A 15,566-nucleotide genomic window follows, 5' to 3' on the forward strand; every position below is an offset into this window, starting at 1 on the left:
GTTCATTTCAAGGCAATTTGACTAGGGCTATAAATTATATATTATACTTTTTAAAATTGGAAAATAGATGTGAATAATGTTACTAGAATAAACCATAATCATTTGAATTATATAAGGGGATGTATATATTGGTTTGACTTAATTATTTCACAATGTTTACATATATTAGAAGTCACATTGTATGCATAAATATATACAACCATTAGTTGTTAATTAAAAATAAAAATAAGGGCTTGAGAGAAGACTTAGTGATTAAGTGCACTTTCTGGTCTTTCAGAGTACCAAAGTCTGGTTCGCAATATCCATGTCAGATGGCTCACAATATCCTCTAATTCTAGTTTCAGGGGATCTGGCACTTTCTTCTAGTGTCTGTGGGCACTGTATTTGTGTTCAGAAACCCATACACAGTCACACATATACATATAATTAAAATAAAAAATTAAAAGATAAAAATGTTAAGATTTAAATGTTCTTTGATTATAAAATTATATCATTTGGAATTGAAAAGGAAAATAAGTAACAGTATCTTTTCATATCAGGTATGAAATATACAAAATAAAAATACATGAAGAATTTGAGATTGATTCATATTTCATACATAGGCAGAGAAAAAAATCTCCTGTTTTTCTCAAAATTCAAATTTAAATGGTATCCATGTACCCTATCAGGAATCTTATCTCCATGGAAATGAGAAATCTGAACACATATCATAGACTATCACAGAATTCACATTACTTAATAGAAATGAATTGAAAGAAAAATAGAAATAGTGCTGGCTTTTAAGGGAGTTTAAAATCATAATTTTCATTAGCATAGGTTTAAATAAAGGCTTATATTACTTTAGGCACTTGTTTTTGAACACAGGTCTTTTTATGTCATAGCTGTTTCACTAGTATTATTGAATTATTGCTCCTACAAGCAGTAGTGAGCAGTCAAAATTATTTTTTTATTTTTATTTTTGTCTCTTTTTTCTGGTCTTTTTGTTGCTTGTTTCTTGACAGGTGTCTCCCTAGTGTCGGCTCACCTGGAACTCACAATGTTAACCAGGGTGGCCTCGATCTCACAGAGATCCACCTGCCTCTGCTTTCCAAGGTCTGGGATTTTCCAAGGTCTGGGATTTAATATATATATATGAGTATATTGCCTAAATGGGTGTAAGTGCACCCATGTCATGCTATGCCCGCAGAGTTCAGAAGAGGGCTTCGGGTCCCCTGGAATTGGCATTACAGATGGTTGTTAGTCACCATGTGGGTGCTGGGAATTGAACCCATGTCCTCTGCAGAAGCAACCAGTGCTCTTAACTGATGAGCCATTTCTCCAGTCCCCTAACAATTTTTCATTGGCTCTTAGATATATGCAGACCAGATCCATTGCCATAGTGTTTCATTACTTCAAAATTCTTCAAACATAAAGTATCAGAAAACACAATGATATGTGCATCAAGAATCCATAAGAATACTTTTTTAACTATTACAACTTTCAAACTTTCTATACAACAAATTCATGAGGATTAACTTCTGTAAGAGCTCATGAGTTTTCACAAGCTTATTTGTGGTGTTGTAGATCAAACTCAACAATTTACACATGATAAACATGCTTTATCACTGAACTACATCCACAGCCCCATATCCTAATAGTCTTGATGTGTTAAAATATCCAAAGTTGATTATTGTAAATTCTAATTTTATTATTCATTCACCTTACAAGACATGTTCCATAACGACCATTCAATTGGACTAATTTTCTGTCTCACAAAACTATTAGCCATGTTAAAATAAACACAAAATATTCAGAAGTATATTAGCATAGAAAATTTTAGTGTAAATGCCCAAGTATTTGTATGGATTAAAATATATCATGCCCAGTCCCTCAGTTTTGCAGTCTGTGGTAACTGCAGAGTAACAATACACTTGAAGTATATCCATGTTTTAAAATCTGACACAAAACTAATAGGTAACACAAACATAGTTTAAAATTTTGTCAAAGAAAGCCCTCCTACCAAGAGTCCCATGCTTGAAGGAGACAGTCTCTTCCCCTCCCAGCAGCCAAATGTTGCCACAATTTCCTTAGGTAAGGCTGACAATTCTTACCCACTTCTTCATGTCTTCTCTTGGATTTTTTTCTGGTTTGAACTTGCCTACAGCTTGTGCATGCTGTCACTGTTGCTGTGAGTTTATATGAGTAACTGACCATATGTCTGGAAAATTGTTCCCTTGGGATCATACACTGCCTCTGTCTCACAATCTTTTCTGCCCCTCTTTTACAATGATTCCTGAGCCTTGGTAGGCAGAAGGTAGATATAAGTGTCCTAATCAGGAATAAACACTCTATAGCCTCTTGTTCTCTGCACATTGTTCAGTTGTGATTTTCTGTGTTAATCACCATCTGTTGCATAAGGAAAATTCTCTGGTGAGAGGTAAGAGATGTATTAATCTATGGGTATAACAATAAGTCATTAAGAGTCAGTTTAATACTATAGATATTTAGTAGAAAAATAGTACTAAGTTCTTCCCGATGGCCTGTCTGCACTCCAACACTAGCATGCAAAAAAGGGCCATCTGGTTGTCTGAGAGATTAGTTCACAGTCTCAAAGCAGATACAGCTCTTTTAACAAATGCTTGTGGTCTATGGACTTAGTAATAGAAGGTAAATAACACAGAATTAAAATCCAAGAAAGAAAAACAAAGCAGAAAACCAATGGAAACTCTTGGGCCACTCAGCCTGTTAGGGGGTAGGGAGAAATATATATAATAAATATTTACTAAATTAAATTGGGCAGTATTAACTTGACAATGGTTATTATATTTTAATACTAACTTGATGAATTCTATTTATAATTGTCGAAGGTAGTCAATGTAATTCACATTTTATATCATCTTATTTGAATTATAGAATTTATATTTTACCAACTGAGGTTTAATTGGCATGTACCTTTGTCCTGTACAATAGGTACATCCAATAGTCAATCCAACATTGACTCTTTTTATAGGTAGACATTGTGTTAGAAGGCAAGGAGACAACATATGTAGAAGAGTTGATGAGACTGAAAAACTCACCAATGATAAAGCTCTGGTGAAAAATAGACCAGTACAACACTAATCAACAGACATTAAAAATTATCAGGTGAAATGAGGACATTTTATGTTAGGAAGTCCAGAGTGACATCATTTGAACAAACCGATCAATACCCACATCACTAAAAGTGAGATATGCACATGATTTTCCTTATAAGATGAGGTAATAGGAAGTGTATACCTTATTGGACTGTAAAAGAAATCTAATATTTTAAAACTGAAAAGCAGTTTAGAGGACATTGTTAAGGAGAGGGAGTCATATTAGCTCAAAAACCTAATGAAAAAACACATACAGTATCTCTACCTGAGTCCATGTGTATAGATAAACGCTACATAACAAGAAACAGTGCCAAGCAGAGAAACTTTCCATGAGTTATTGGCCAGAGTGGTCCAAGAGACTCGCAAAATTACACAGGCTATGGCCACAACCTTTGATGGCCTACCAAAATGTGAAGGTAAGACCCTATTGCTGAAGACAGAACATACTTCGGATACAGGATTTGGAGCAATAGAGCTGGAATGAACTTGAAATCATTTACCCTGAAGGATAGTCCTCATAGATTTGGAGAGCAATATGAAAGTGCCAAGGGAAAACATCAACTGATGTTCCAACACCAGCTTCAAGACAAAATAACCACATCAATGGTTGGCACAGCATACGACATTGGTGCAGTAGTAGCACTTTTATCTTGGGTCAATCAACAGCTACCTAATTTGACTAAAAGCCCACTCAGTGGGAGAAAACTCAAGTGTGGTACTGTAAACATAACCAAATACACATGGCTGGAGTGGCCATGGATCTTAGATAAAACCTCAAGACGTCACGTCCTTAATGTAAAAATTAGTGCAAATAATTTCTTACGATGGGCAAAATATGCATCCTTATATTTATAGACAAATATCCCAGTCACCACTCATCAAAGAAGCTTGTTTTGCACCACACAGAAACTATTAGCAAGTACCACAATTGGTCACACACAAACATTGTCTATGAATCGCCCAGGCCTAAGTAACACATCTACAATGCGACCTCTATACCTAAGGCACACAGAACATATAACAGGGGTAAAGAAGAGGACTCAGAACATAGAACAGGGATAAAGAAGAGGATTCTAATGAATCTCTCAATTATAATTAATGAAGGTCCCTCATACAAAAGAAGGCCAGAAACACAAAAGTTCACAAATGGCCAAAACATAGAGATTAAGCATCTGCAGAATGCTGGTCCTTGGACAGAACTCCGATGTTAAACTTCACCCACCCAGGGCTCAAGGACCATTGCAGAAGATGGCATGGAAAGAACCAGGGAGGAGGTGCAGGGCCATATGAATCAGAGTCCTACAAGCTCCTGGCACCCTGCTCATATGATTCTATGGCAATGGTGTCAACATACACAAGTCCCATGCAAACTCAGGCAGACAAAAACCCAGCATAGAACTGGGGAAATGAACAGCAGACCCCAGTCTTAGATGAAGAAACGTTGGCAACTTATTATTGCTAGGTGAGGAAGAGCTGATTTTCCTAAAACAAGGGACTAGCTAGATAGGCTTACCAGACCTCAGTGGATGGGCTTGCACTGGGGCACATCTGGAGGCACTGACTTGACACATTGGGCTTTAACAGGGATGACAGAATGTATGGGTTCCAGTGGGAGGGGAGCTATGGGAGAGTGCTGGTGGGGAGAGGAATATAAAGATGATTAAGATTGTTTGAGATTTTCTGCATGAAGTACACAAAAATTCAATGAAAACAAAAAATAAAATAAAAACGAAGATAAAGAAGCACTTTAAACTTATAACTCTTAGAACACATGTACAGTAATGTGATATATTTGTATTATGAAAGTCTAAAGTATATAAATATTAATTTCAAATAATTGAATTCTGGGGGCAAAGGAAGGTTTTCAGAGGGCCCCGCTGTGATATGAAATATGGGAAATTAGATAAAATGGATGTTTTATTGTATATTTTGTACAAGGTTCAAAAACAAGTACATAAAAATACTCATAAATAGATATCAAAGAGAAAAAATTCACGACATTTGTTGCTTATGCATGGAAAGGAGGGAATTGTATCTGGAAGTAGCAGAAGAAGACCTCAACTTTATACTCGGTCATTCAATCTGAAAACGTACTTGTCAAGATTTGCCAATAAGTACATGGGTATTTTGATTCTTTGAGGCTTTTGTAGACTTCTGGTGATTGGTTTCTGACCATCAGGGAGCGGGAACAAGGGCACATTGAACCCAAGAGCAGTCTGGGAGCCAAAGCAGCACTGACAGGCAAAGGAATGCCTTGGTGGCCATGCAGGAGGAATTGGGGGACAGATGAATGTACTTCGGCTGAGACTGTGGCTGGGAAAAAATGCTAGAAAGAACTCAGATAAAGTGAAGGCTAAGGTAGTGCCCAGATCCCAGAGATTTGAGGGGAGGCCACACTCAAAAGACCACAACCAGACCCAGAATGGGTGAGTGGCACTAATGGCATTTTAGACTGCTGAAGTGATGGAACTAGCTGGAAATTAATGCTTCCCAGGTTTTTCTAGTAAAGGTATTACTCCACAGTACTTGCAGCTGCCGGTCCATGGTGATGCAGAAATGAATTTAGTTAGAACTAATGGTGGCATGAACCCTCAAATTCAGGAATGTCTGATAAGAGAGGGGCCGGTACAAAACTGATTATGGGTTGTTTTAACTAACTCTGCTTCTCATGTTACTATACCATTACTGGGGCTACATAGTTTTGTGTACTTATGAGGATTTCCATAATGAGATTTTGATATATATTTACCCTTCACCAATTTTCTGACTCCCGAGATGGCTCAGCAGTTAAGAGTTCTGGCTGCTCTTCCAGCAGACAGGAATTTGGTTCCCAGTACCCACAGGGCAGCTAACAATCATAGGAAACTCTGGTTCTAGGACATCCTAAGCCCTCTTCTGGTCTTTTCTAGCATTGCACGACATAAGTGCACTTAACGTTCATGCAAGCAAAACACACACACTTAAGGCTGAAGAGGTAGATCAGTGGTTAAGCGCACTGCTGCTCTTGCAGAGGACCTGGATTCAGTTCCCTGCACCTACCTGGCAGCTAACAACCATCTGTAACTCCAATTTCAGGGGATCCTACACCTTCTTCTGACCTCGAAGACATTGCACGACAGGGGTGCACTTACATCCTTGCAGGTAATATAGTCATACACATAAAAAGTAATAAATAAAATATTCAATACAACACTCATACATGCAAAACACTCATAAATAAAAATAAATTAATCAAAAAAAAGTTTTGGTTGATTTTCTAGCACCCCACCCAATTTCCCTGTCCCCCTTTTCCTTTCCATGTTGTACCTTTGGCTATGGAGGTTTTTAATTAAAGATTTTTATTATAACTTTTTTTTTTTGGTTTTTGAGACAGGATCTCCCTGTATCCATACAGACCTGGAACATCCTATATAGACAAGGCTGACCTGGATCTCACAGTTTCACTGGCCTCTGCCTCCCATGTGCTGGAATTAAGGGTGTACATCACCACACCTGAGTATGTAGAATATTTTTAAAGCTTTTAAAAATTATTTTTAATTATGTGTACACATCTGTGTGTGTGTGTGTGTGTGTATGTGCATGTGAGTATAGGTGCCTATAGAAGCTAGAGGTCTCAGAACCCCTGGAGCTGAGGTTATAGGAAACTGTGAGCCACCAGATATGGGCCCATGAAACTGAACTTGGTCCTCTATGAGAGCAGTACATGCTCTTACCTGCTGACACATCTCTCCAAACCAGTAGAATATTTGTTAAACTCACATGGAAAAGTGTAGATAATTGCTACAGACATGACTGAGAAAACATCTGTACATTATTAGACACAAAGTTTGATAAAAACGCATCTTCATGTGGTAATATGTGTGCATTGGTTCGCTACATTTTTCCCATGTGCTTTATACAAAATGCAATTGTTAAATCAGTCTATACAAAACTAATTTGTCTCTTCTGTTCACTATACATTGGAAATATTTTTCTCAGGCTTTGAAAATATTTAAATCTCATGTTCCTCAGAATAATCTTAAAACAGAATTGTGGCTGCAGCTTAATCATAATTGATATGGATATGCCTATTCTTATATGCTATTAATTTAAATTTAATTTTGCACCATTATTCTGTTACACAAAAGTAAGAAAATAACCTGGGACTAATTTCAACCATTAGAAAATATATCCTTATTTCACAGATATTAGAAAACAGACAAATTTAGGTTTGTAACAAAGTAACAGTATCAATGGAGTCCTTTACTTAAAACATGACACTTTCCAGGCATGTGATAAATGTTTCACTCTTCAAGAAATATTTTTGGATTTATTTATTTTTATTTTATGTGTATGAATATTATGTCTGCATGTATGTAAGTGCATCCATGTCATTCAGTGGCCATGGAGGACAGAAGAGGACGTCGGATCCTCTGGAACTGGAGTTGCAAATGGTTATTAGCTGCCATGTGGGTGCTGGAATTTGAACCCAGATCTTCTGCAAGAGGATTCAGTACTCTTAACTGGTGAGCCAACTCTCCAGCCCCCACTGTTCAAGAAGCTTTTATGCCCCTGGATAGAGACAGAACATGAAGTTCACACACAAAATATGAAATGATCTGCAAAACCATGGGTTTAGTAGATGGTACACAGTAGAATGAGGATATAAAACTAGATCTTACTGATTCCAGACTCCATACCTCTCATGTAGAACCGATTCAAAATTTACCAAGCTTGTCTACTTTCAGCTTAAAATTTTTACTTTCCTTAGTCTTCTATTGATATAATAACATGCAGGAATTTGCACACTTTTTGAATATGTATTTGTCTTTGTCATTTTCTATATAACTTTTCAAGTGTAGTTTAATGTACTTGTCAATGGCCCATCAGAAAATTCTATTTTTTTTCTTGAAAATCTTCATGAAAGAAGGAAGTATTTTTATGTTTTATAATACAATAGTATCAAAAAGAAACTCATTTTAAAAATAGTATTTTATGGGCTGGAGAGATGGCTCAGCTGATCAGAACACTGACTGTTATTGCAGAAGACAAGGGTTCGAATCCCAGTACCCACATGGCAGCTAACAACTGTCCGTAACTCCAGTTCCAGGGGATCTGACAGTTTCTTCTATCCTCTGCAGGCATTGCATGACATGGGTGCACTTACCTACATGCATGAAATTACATGCATATACATAAAATAAAAACTGATAAATAAAATGTTAAAAAATAGTATTTTATTATGGAAATTCTCATGAATACACAAAAATAACAAGAATAGTACTAGGATGGCAAAGTCATGGGTATCCATCCTCTGTCTTCAGCAGCTGCCATATGGTTAATTTTACTTACCCATATTTCATATGCCAACCACCAGTAGATTTCTTTGTGCACCATTACAGTCATAATATTTTATGTTTATGTTTTCTTTTTGGTCTTTTTTTTTTAGTCAGGGTCTCCCTGTAGCCCCAGCTGGCCTGGAACTCACTATGTAGACTAGGCTGGCCTTGAACTTACAGAGATTCACCTGCCTCTGCCTCCCAAATGCTGGGACTAAAGGCATGAGGCACCATACCCAGCCTTATATTTATGGTCTTTAAAGATATACTTACATAGCTTTAAATATAGGCACTTTTAAGGTCAGAAGCATAATACCACTGTCTTCATAAAACAGTTAAAGCACTTATTAATGTCAAAATGCCCACCAGCATTCACATTTTGATTTTTTCATATTTTATTATAACTGGTTTGTTTGATCTAGGATTCAGACAAGATGTGTCTTATATTTTGTTGGTACTTTAAGTTCCATTTTAGCCTATGGAGCTCTCTTCCTTCTCTTACACTTAAATTAAATTTTGAAGAAACAAAGTTATATGTTGTTGACCTATTGCTTGGTATGCATAGGAATAACTTTTACAATATGGAAAAAAATCTGAACTAAAGACTTTTAACTTGTTTTTCCATCAGAAAGTTACCATTTATAATGCAAACAAGCTCACAGAGCCATGTGCCCCTCTTATTACCTAGTTAAATGCCCCTCAGTTGCCCCCTACCCAAGTGATGTATGAATGTGACTATTAATAATTTACATATTCACACACTGAAAGTATCAGTGCTTTTCTCAATCCAAACAATGGAATAAATTGAGTGTCTGTGACATTCTAGGCCAAAGGACCAAAGGGAAAGATTCTCTGATAAGATAAAAGTGGGTTCTGACTTCTACTTCCTCATTTTATGTTGTTTCAATAAATAATGAGCAAAGTCCTTGCTTGGGAGGACAGTTTTCAAAGACATCTGAAGGAACAAGTGCTCAGCAGTTCAGATTCACTCTTGGCCTTAAAATGAATACTAAGAGTAAAACTATTTCTTCATTAAGGTATAACCACAATGTGACTTAGAAATGACACAAGTGTGTATCTTACTGAATGAAGCCTAATCTATAACGTTGGTTTTCTTTCCCCATCACTATATTTTCTATAATCTGCCAATGATATTGAGAATGACTTTTGTTGCTTTTGTTCTGATGGTGGATTGATGGTGTAAGGTGGCTCCTCTGTGTCTAACACATTCATTGATTTAATAAGTATTATTGAGCTCCATGTCATTATTTTCACATGTATATGGCAAGGATGTGACTCTATAGCCTAGTGTAGCAGTACATGGCTGTAAACACAGCATAAAGAGACTGAGGAAAACGGCAGGATTAAGGCTAGCTTGCACTACTCATAAACATTCTTAGGTTCTCTGATAATTTTCCATTTACTGGTGTCAGTCTGTATCTATTAGGTGAAACTGAGGCAAGAAATTTTGCTTATCATTTTATAAGTCAGGGTAAAAAGAAATTTCAAATTTTGGTTGACTTCTCCAGACATTTTGAAATGTCTCTTTTTAGAGTTAGGCTTGCAGTTGTGTAAGGTTTTAACAATTTTTAGAAATAAAACTAGGAATAGAGGCAAACTGATTGCAGATATTCTTTTGGTTACATCACTAGCATGAGAATAATTTTACTAGAGTTTTCTGGTTATTTACTTCACTATTTTATTTTGGTAATATAGTTATTTGGTGGTTTACTACATCCTCTGGGGTGTCTTTTGTTTACCTTCTTTCATGTTTCCAGTGCTGGGTATTGAACCTAACGCCTCATGCCTGCTAAGCAAGGGCACAAACACTAAGATATATCTCTGGACTCTAAAAAACTTCTTTTATGAGATGTATTTATACTAAGTGTAGAGGTTGCATTGAAGATCTGTAACTTAGGGTTAAGTGTCTCACAGACACTTGTTCTCTGTGTTTGATCAGTTCTGGAATTTTGTAATAGTGTCCATCTGTTACAAAAAGAAGCATATTTGATAAGTGTAGTTGTCTACATTGTCAGGATGAACATTCAGAATAAAGTAAGCAATTACATTGATGTAAGGATGTGATAAAAGTAGGTTTTGCCTTAACATCTATGACCTCTCCATCCATGTGTATTTGGCTATGTTTACAGTAACACATATGAGTTTCTCTCATTGAGCAGGCCTTAGTTACAAGTTTCCTCATGCGGTAGATAGGGAGTAACACAGAGAACCAGTATTAGCCAATGTGCCAAGCATAAGAGGCTACATATTACTTATCCCTGAATAGGACAGCTATTCAAATCACTACATCCCATCGCACTGGATCATTGTGGAAGAGGAGGTGGAAGGATTGTAAGAACCAGAGAGGATTGGATGACCACAAGAAAGCAGAGTCTTTGACAGACAGCTGATCAGTTACACATGAATTCACAGCAATGGTGACAGCATGCAAAAATCCTTGAAAGCTCAACCCAGAAAAAAAAATCCCAGCTATAGATATGAAGAAGTAAGAAACCCCAACCCAATCTAGGGAACTTTTGGCAATTGATGTCTTCTGGGAGTGAGAAAAACGGTGTCTTACAGGGTTGGGTTGTTTGCTTAGGCGAGTGGATGAATTTACACTGAAGGACATTGTGGGACACAAATCATACTTTATAGGCCATATGAGCATGGGCACTGCATGACATCGGTGTAGTTATATCCATGCAGGCATAACACTCATATATGAGAGTTCATTAAATTGGGAGGGAGGCAGTGAAATGAGGTGCAGAGAGGGAAGATCTAAAGGTCATCAAACTATATTGTATGAAAATCTCAAAAATCAATTTTTAAAAACTTCTTTCAAAGTTTGAGACAATGTCTTGTTCAGTTACTCAGGCTGTCCTTGAACTCAATCTAAAATTCAGGCAGGCCTGGAACTAGAAATCCTCTTACTTAAGTTTCTTGTGGAGTTGGAACAATAGTCCTGTACCACCGGGTCCAGTTTTTTATTTTGATTTCTAGTAGAAAATTCAACACAATTATAGAATGAAGTACTACAGGGCTAGAGAGATGGCTCAGTGATTAAGAGAACTTGCTGCTTTTGCAGAAGACTCAGGTTTGAAAGCCATCACCCACACGACAGCTAACAACCATCCATAATTCCAGTTCCAGGGGATCTGACACCCTCTTCTGTCTTCCGTGGGTACTGCATGTCATGGGTGCATTTACATTCATGCAGGCATAACACTCATACACACTGAATATAAATAAATAAATAAATAAATAAATAAATAAATAAATAAATAAATAAATTTCAGAATGAAGTACTAGAACTGTAGCTTGGTGTCTTAGGGCTTGCCTAAAATACATGAACCCTGAATTCAATCCTTAATACAATAAAAAAAGTATAATGATTAGAGCACTTACCCTAGACCTCGTTCCCATAGTGACAGTCAATCATGATTCATATCTCACTTATTCTTCATTATGCTCTGTTATCTATTATAGTTATAGTTTTATCTATTTTATCTATTATAATTTTTTTCTTTTGTGAAACACAGTAGTACAGGCAGAGGGAATGATTTAACAAACAAAAAACATAAAACAAAACAAAACAAAAACCCAGAAAATAGAACTTGAGCTATCATGAAAGCAGTTTACTTTAGGAAAAAATCCTTTATGTAACCAATATGAATCAGGTCTTGGAAATAAAGCTATTTAGGGGTTGGGAAGATGGTCCAGTGGGTAATGTACTTGATGGTAAGCATGATAAACTGAGTTTAAATCCCAAGCACCTATGTGAAAAGCCATATATGGTGGCAGATGCCTGGAATCCCAGCACTGAGTAGGAGGCAGAGATGGGCAGATCCCTGGGACTCATTGGCCACCAGTCTAGGTGAGAAACGGTGAGTATCAGGCTCATTTAGAGACTCTCAAAAAATAAGGTTGAGAAGGATAGAAGACATCTGGCATATTTCTCTAACCTCAACAAGTTTGAGCACCAGTATACACACACACACACACACACACACACACACACACACGTATACCACATTATATATACCACATCACACACATCCACACACAAAAATTAAAGAAGAATTATTTTCATGGAATAAGTTATAGCAGATGACCTAAAGACTATCTGACTTGAGGGTGGGAATAATGAGATATGTTATTGATTCTAAAGCCTATGCTTTATTATGGGTTTTGGGGTTTTTTTTGCTGTTTTACACCATCTTATTATGAAAAAATTCAAACATACAAAAATACATACTGTAAATAATTCTTATGCCTACCACTTATATTCTACAAACAAGATTTAACTTTTCTTCTGATCTATACATCAGCCGTGAGATAGCTGTTATTTTATTTTTGTTTTTCTCTATTTTTTCTTTATTTTTTCTAAGACCACTTCTTATATCAGTTAACACCATTTTGTCAGTTCACAAGGAGGATTTCATAAAATAAGTCTACAAGGACATGTGCTAAGTTGAATCAAAGAACAGGTAGAATGTGGACACTTGCTTCTCAAAAAATTAAATAATTTTTCTTTCTTTTTCTTTTTCATTTTTCTTTCTTTGTTTTTTTTTATTGACAGGGTCTCCCTATCTTCCCAGCTGGCTTGGAACTCGTTATGTAGATGAGGCTGACCTCAATCTCACAGAGATCTGCCTGCCTCTGCCTTCCAAGTGCTGAGAACAAAGATGCGTGCCACCATGACTGGTTAAAAAGTGCACCCTAGGCTGACCTCAAACTACTGACCCTCTTGCCTCTGTCTCTTCAGCCTATCCTATTGGTATACACCACCACAACTGGTTTAAATCTAATTTTAAACAAGAGTTTTTTGAGGGGCTGGAGAGATGGCTCAGCGGTTAAGAACACTGGTTGTTCTTGCAGAAGACCCAGGTTTGAATCCCAGGAACCACATGACAGCTAACAACTGTCCGTAACTCCAGTCCCAAGGGATCTGACAGCCTCTTCTGCCCTCCTCTGGCATTGCATGACATGGGTGCACTTACCTATATGCAGGCAATACACGCATACACATATAATAAAAATAATAAATAAAATGATTTTTTTTAAAAAATCAGGATTTTTATCTGCTTAGGTGGAGTTTTGATTTAAAATACTTTCATACCATTTTGTGCAGTCTGATAGTTAATGCATAAGACATTTCACTTCTAATTAATATTTTGAATAAATCAGGCAGCTGTAGTGCTGGCCCATACCATCATCCTGAATAAAAATTTGGTTTGAGACCCTCTATGCAATGGACAGATGTGAATATGGCAGAAGAGTTGTAGTTACTGTCCATTTCTAGGTTTTTATTTCATGAGAGAATACCAGTTCAGCAATCCTTGCATATTTAAATGCTCAACACCATACTTTGGAATATTCTGTTCCCTTTCTATCCTTGGGCAGGTGCCTGCTTCTGCTCTTAGCACCCTAGATCATTAGACTACCCTCTTAGTCCAGACATGCCCACTACATCGTGATTCCCAGGACTCAGACCAGCTCAGTTTTCCAGTCTAGTTTCTTAAAGACTTTAGATGCTGTCCCCACACCCAGCTTTCCTTTGCACTCCTGGGACCAGGATTCTATGCTGGCTGTCCCAACCTTCAACTTGCCTGGATTCCTAAGACCAATCTTCTTTCCCAGTAAGTCTAATCCCACCCACTGTGCCTTGATCCCCCTACAGCCTGAGCAACTCCAATTTCCCCGACCCCATATCATTTTCTCCTTCTAGCCTTGGGCACAGGCCTGCTTTTGCTCTTAGCGCCACAGATCTCTGAACTATCCTCTTAACAATGAGCTCTCCAAATCAGACGGTGCCAATCCGCCTACATTAGGACCATCTGCAGCCCATAACACTGCTGCAGGGCTAGACTTCTCTGCCTATTTTTAAGGACACAGAACTTTTCAGACTGCCTGAAAGTGCCTGAACCCAACCTCTGTGTGGTGGTGAGCTTTCCAAATCATGCAGGTACCCACTCCCCTACACTAGAACCATCTATAGCCTCTCCCACTGCTGAAGAGCTAGGTTTCCATGCCCTATATTAAGAACCCAGACCTTTGAAGACTGCCTAATATTACCTGAATCCAGCCTCCACCTAGCAAGCTTCCCAAGTTGTGCTGTGCCTGCTGACCTAGAGGGTCCAGACCTTAGGAGGAAGTCTGAGAGAATCTGATTCTCAACAGACTTGGGCCTCTATGTGAACCTATGAGTATCTGGACTAGAGCCATCTGGTCCCTCCAATATAAAATCAAAAGAGAGAACCTAAAGCCTAGACCAACCAGCTTTTCATACCCAATAAGAAAACAAGAAAGTCACATCAAGTATACAAACAGAAATAGACTTATGCTCAAAAAAGGAAGGCTTGAGTGTCATACCAGAATCAGAAACAACGAAAGAAACCCACATACCGAAATCACAACAACAAAATAATAATATGAAAAACCCAAATAATATGTCCCCACCAAATACTGACAGTCCTATAGAGGACTTCTACAATAAGAACACCCTAGAGAAAACCCAGGACACAAGATTTAAAAGAATAATCGTAAACATGATAAAAGAATTCAACTAATTTAAAGAACACATAAACACACAAATCAAAGAAGTAAAAGATGATAGGGGTAAACTTCTGACTAAATTCACAAAATAATTAGAAATATTAAGCAAAACTCTGGCTGAAATGAAGAAGGAAGTGAAACACTCAATCAGTCAATTAGAAACTATAGGAGAAAGCCTCATTAATAGAATGAATGAAATGGAAAACAGAACATTAGCACTGTAGGATAAAGTTGAAGAATTGGACCGCTCAAGCAAAGACTATGAAAAATTAAGAAAAACACAGGAATGGAATATGCAGGACATATGGTACACCACGAAATGACCAAATCTACATACCACAGGCATAGAGGAAGGAGAATAATTTCAGGTCAACATTATTGACCAGATTTAAAATTCCATCAAATTGACAATTAAGATCAACCATCACAACCAACCTATGATCTCTGAGTGAGACAGTATGTGAATCACACAAGGTTCTTGATGTCCAAAAAACTCTAAGAACTTCTGAAAGCATGGTATTGGCATTTCAGTCAGCATTTCAAAGCAACGTATGTATTACTAGAGCCACAATAATAA

This window comes from Nannospalax galili, unplaced genomic scaffold, assembly GCF_000622305.1.
Source record: "Nannospalax galili isolate Female #2095 unplaced genomic scaffold, S.galili_v1.0 scaffold311, whole genome shotgun sequence".
NCBI classification, from domain to species: Eukaryota; Metazoa; Chordata; class Mammalia; order Rodentia; family Spalacidae; genus Nannospalax; species Nannospalax galili.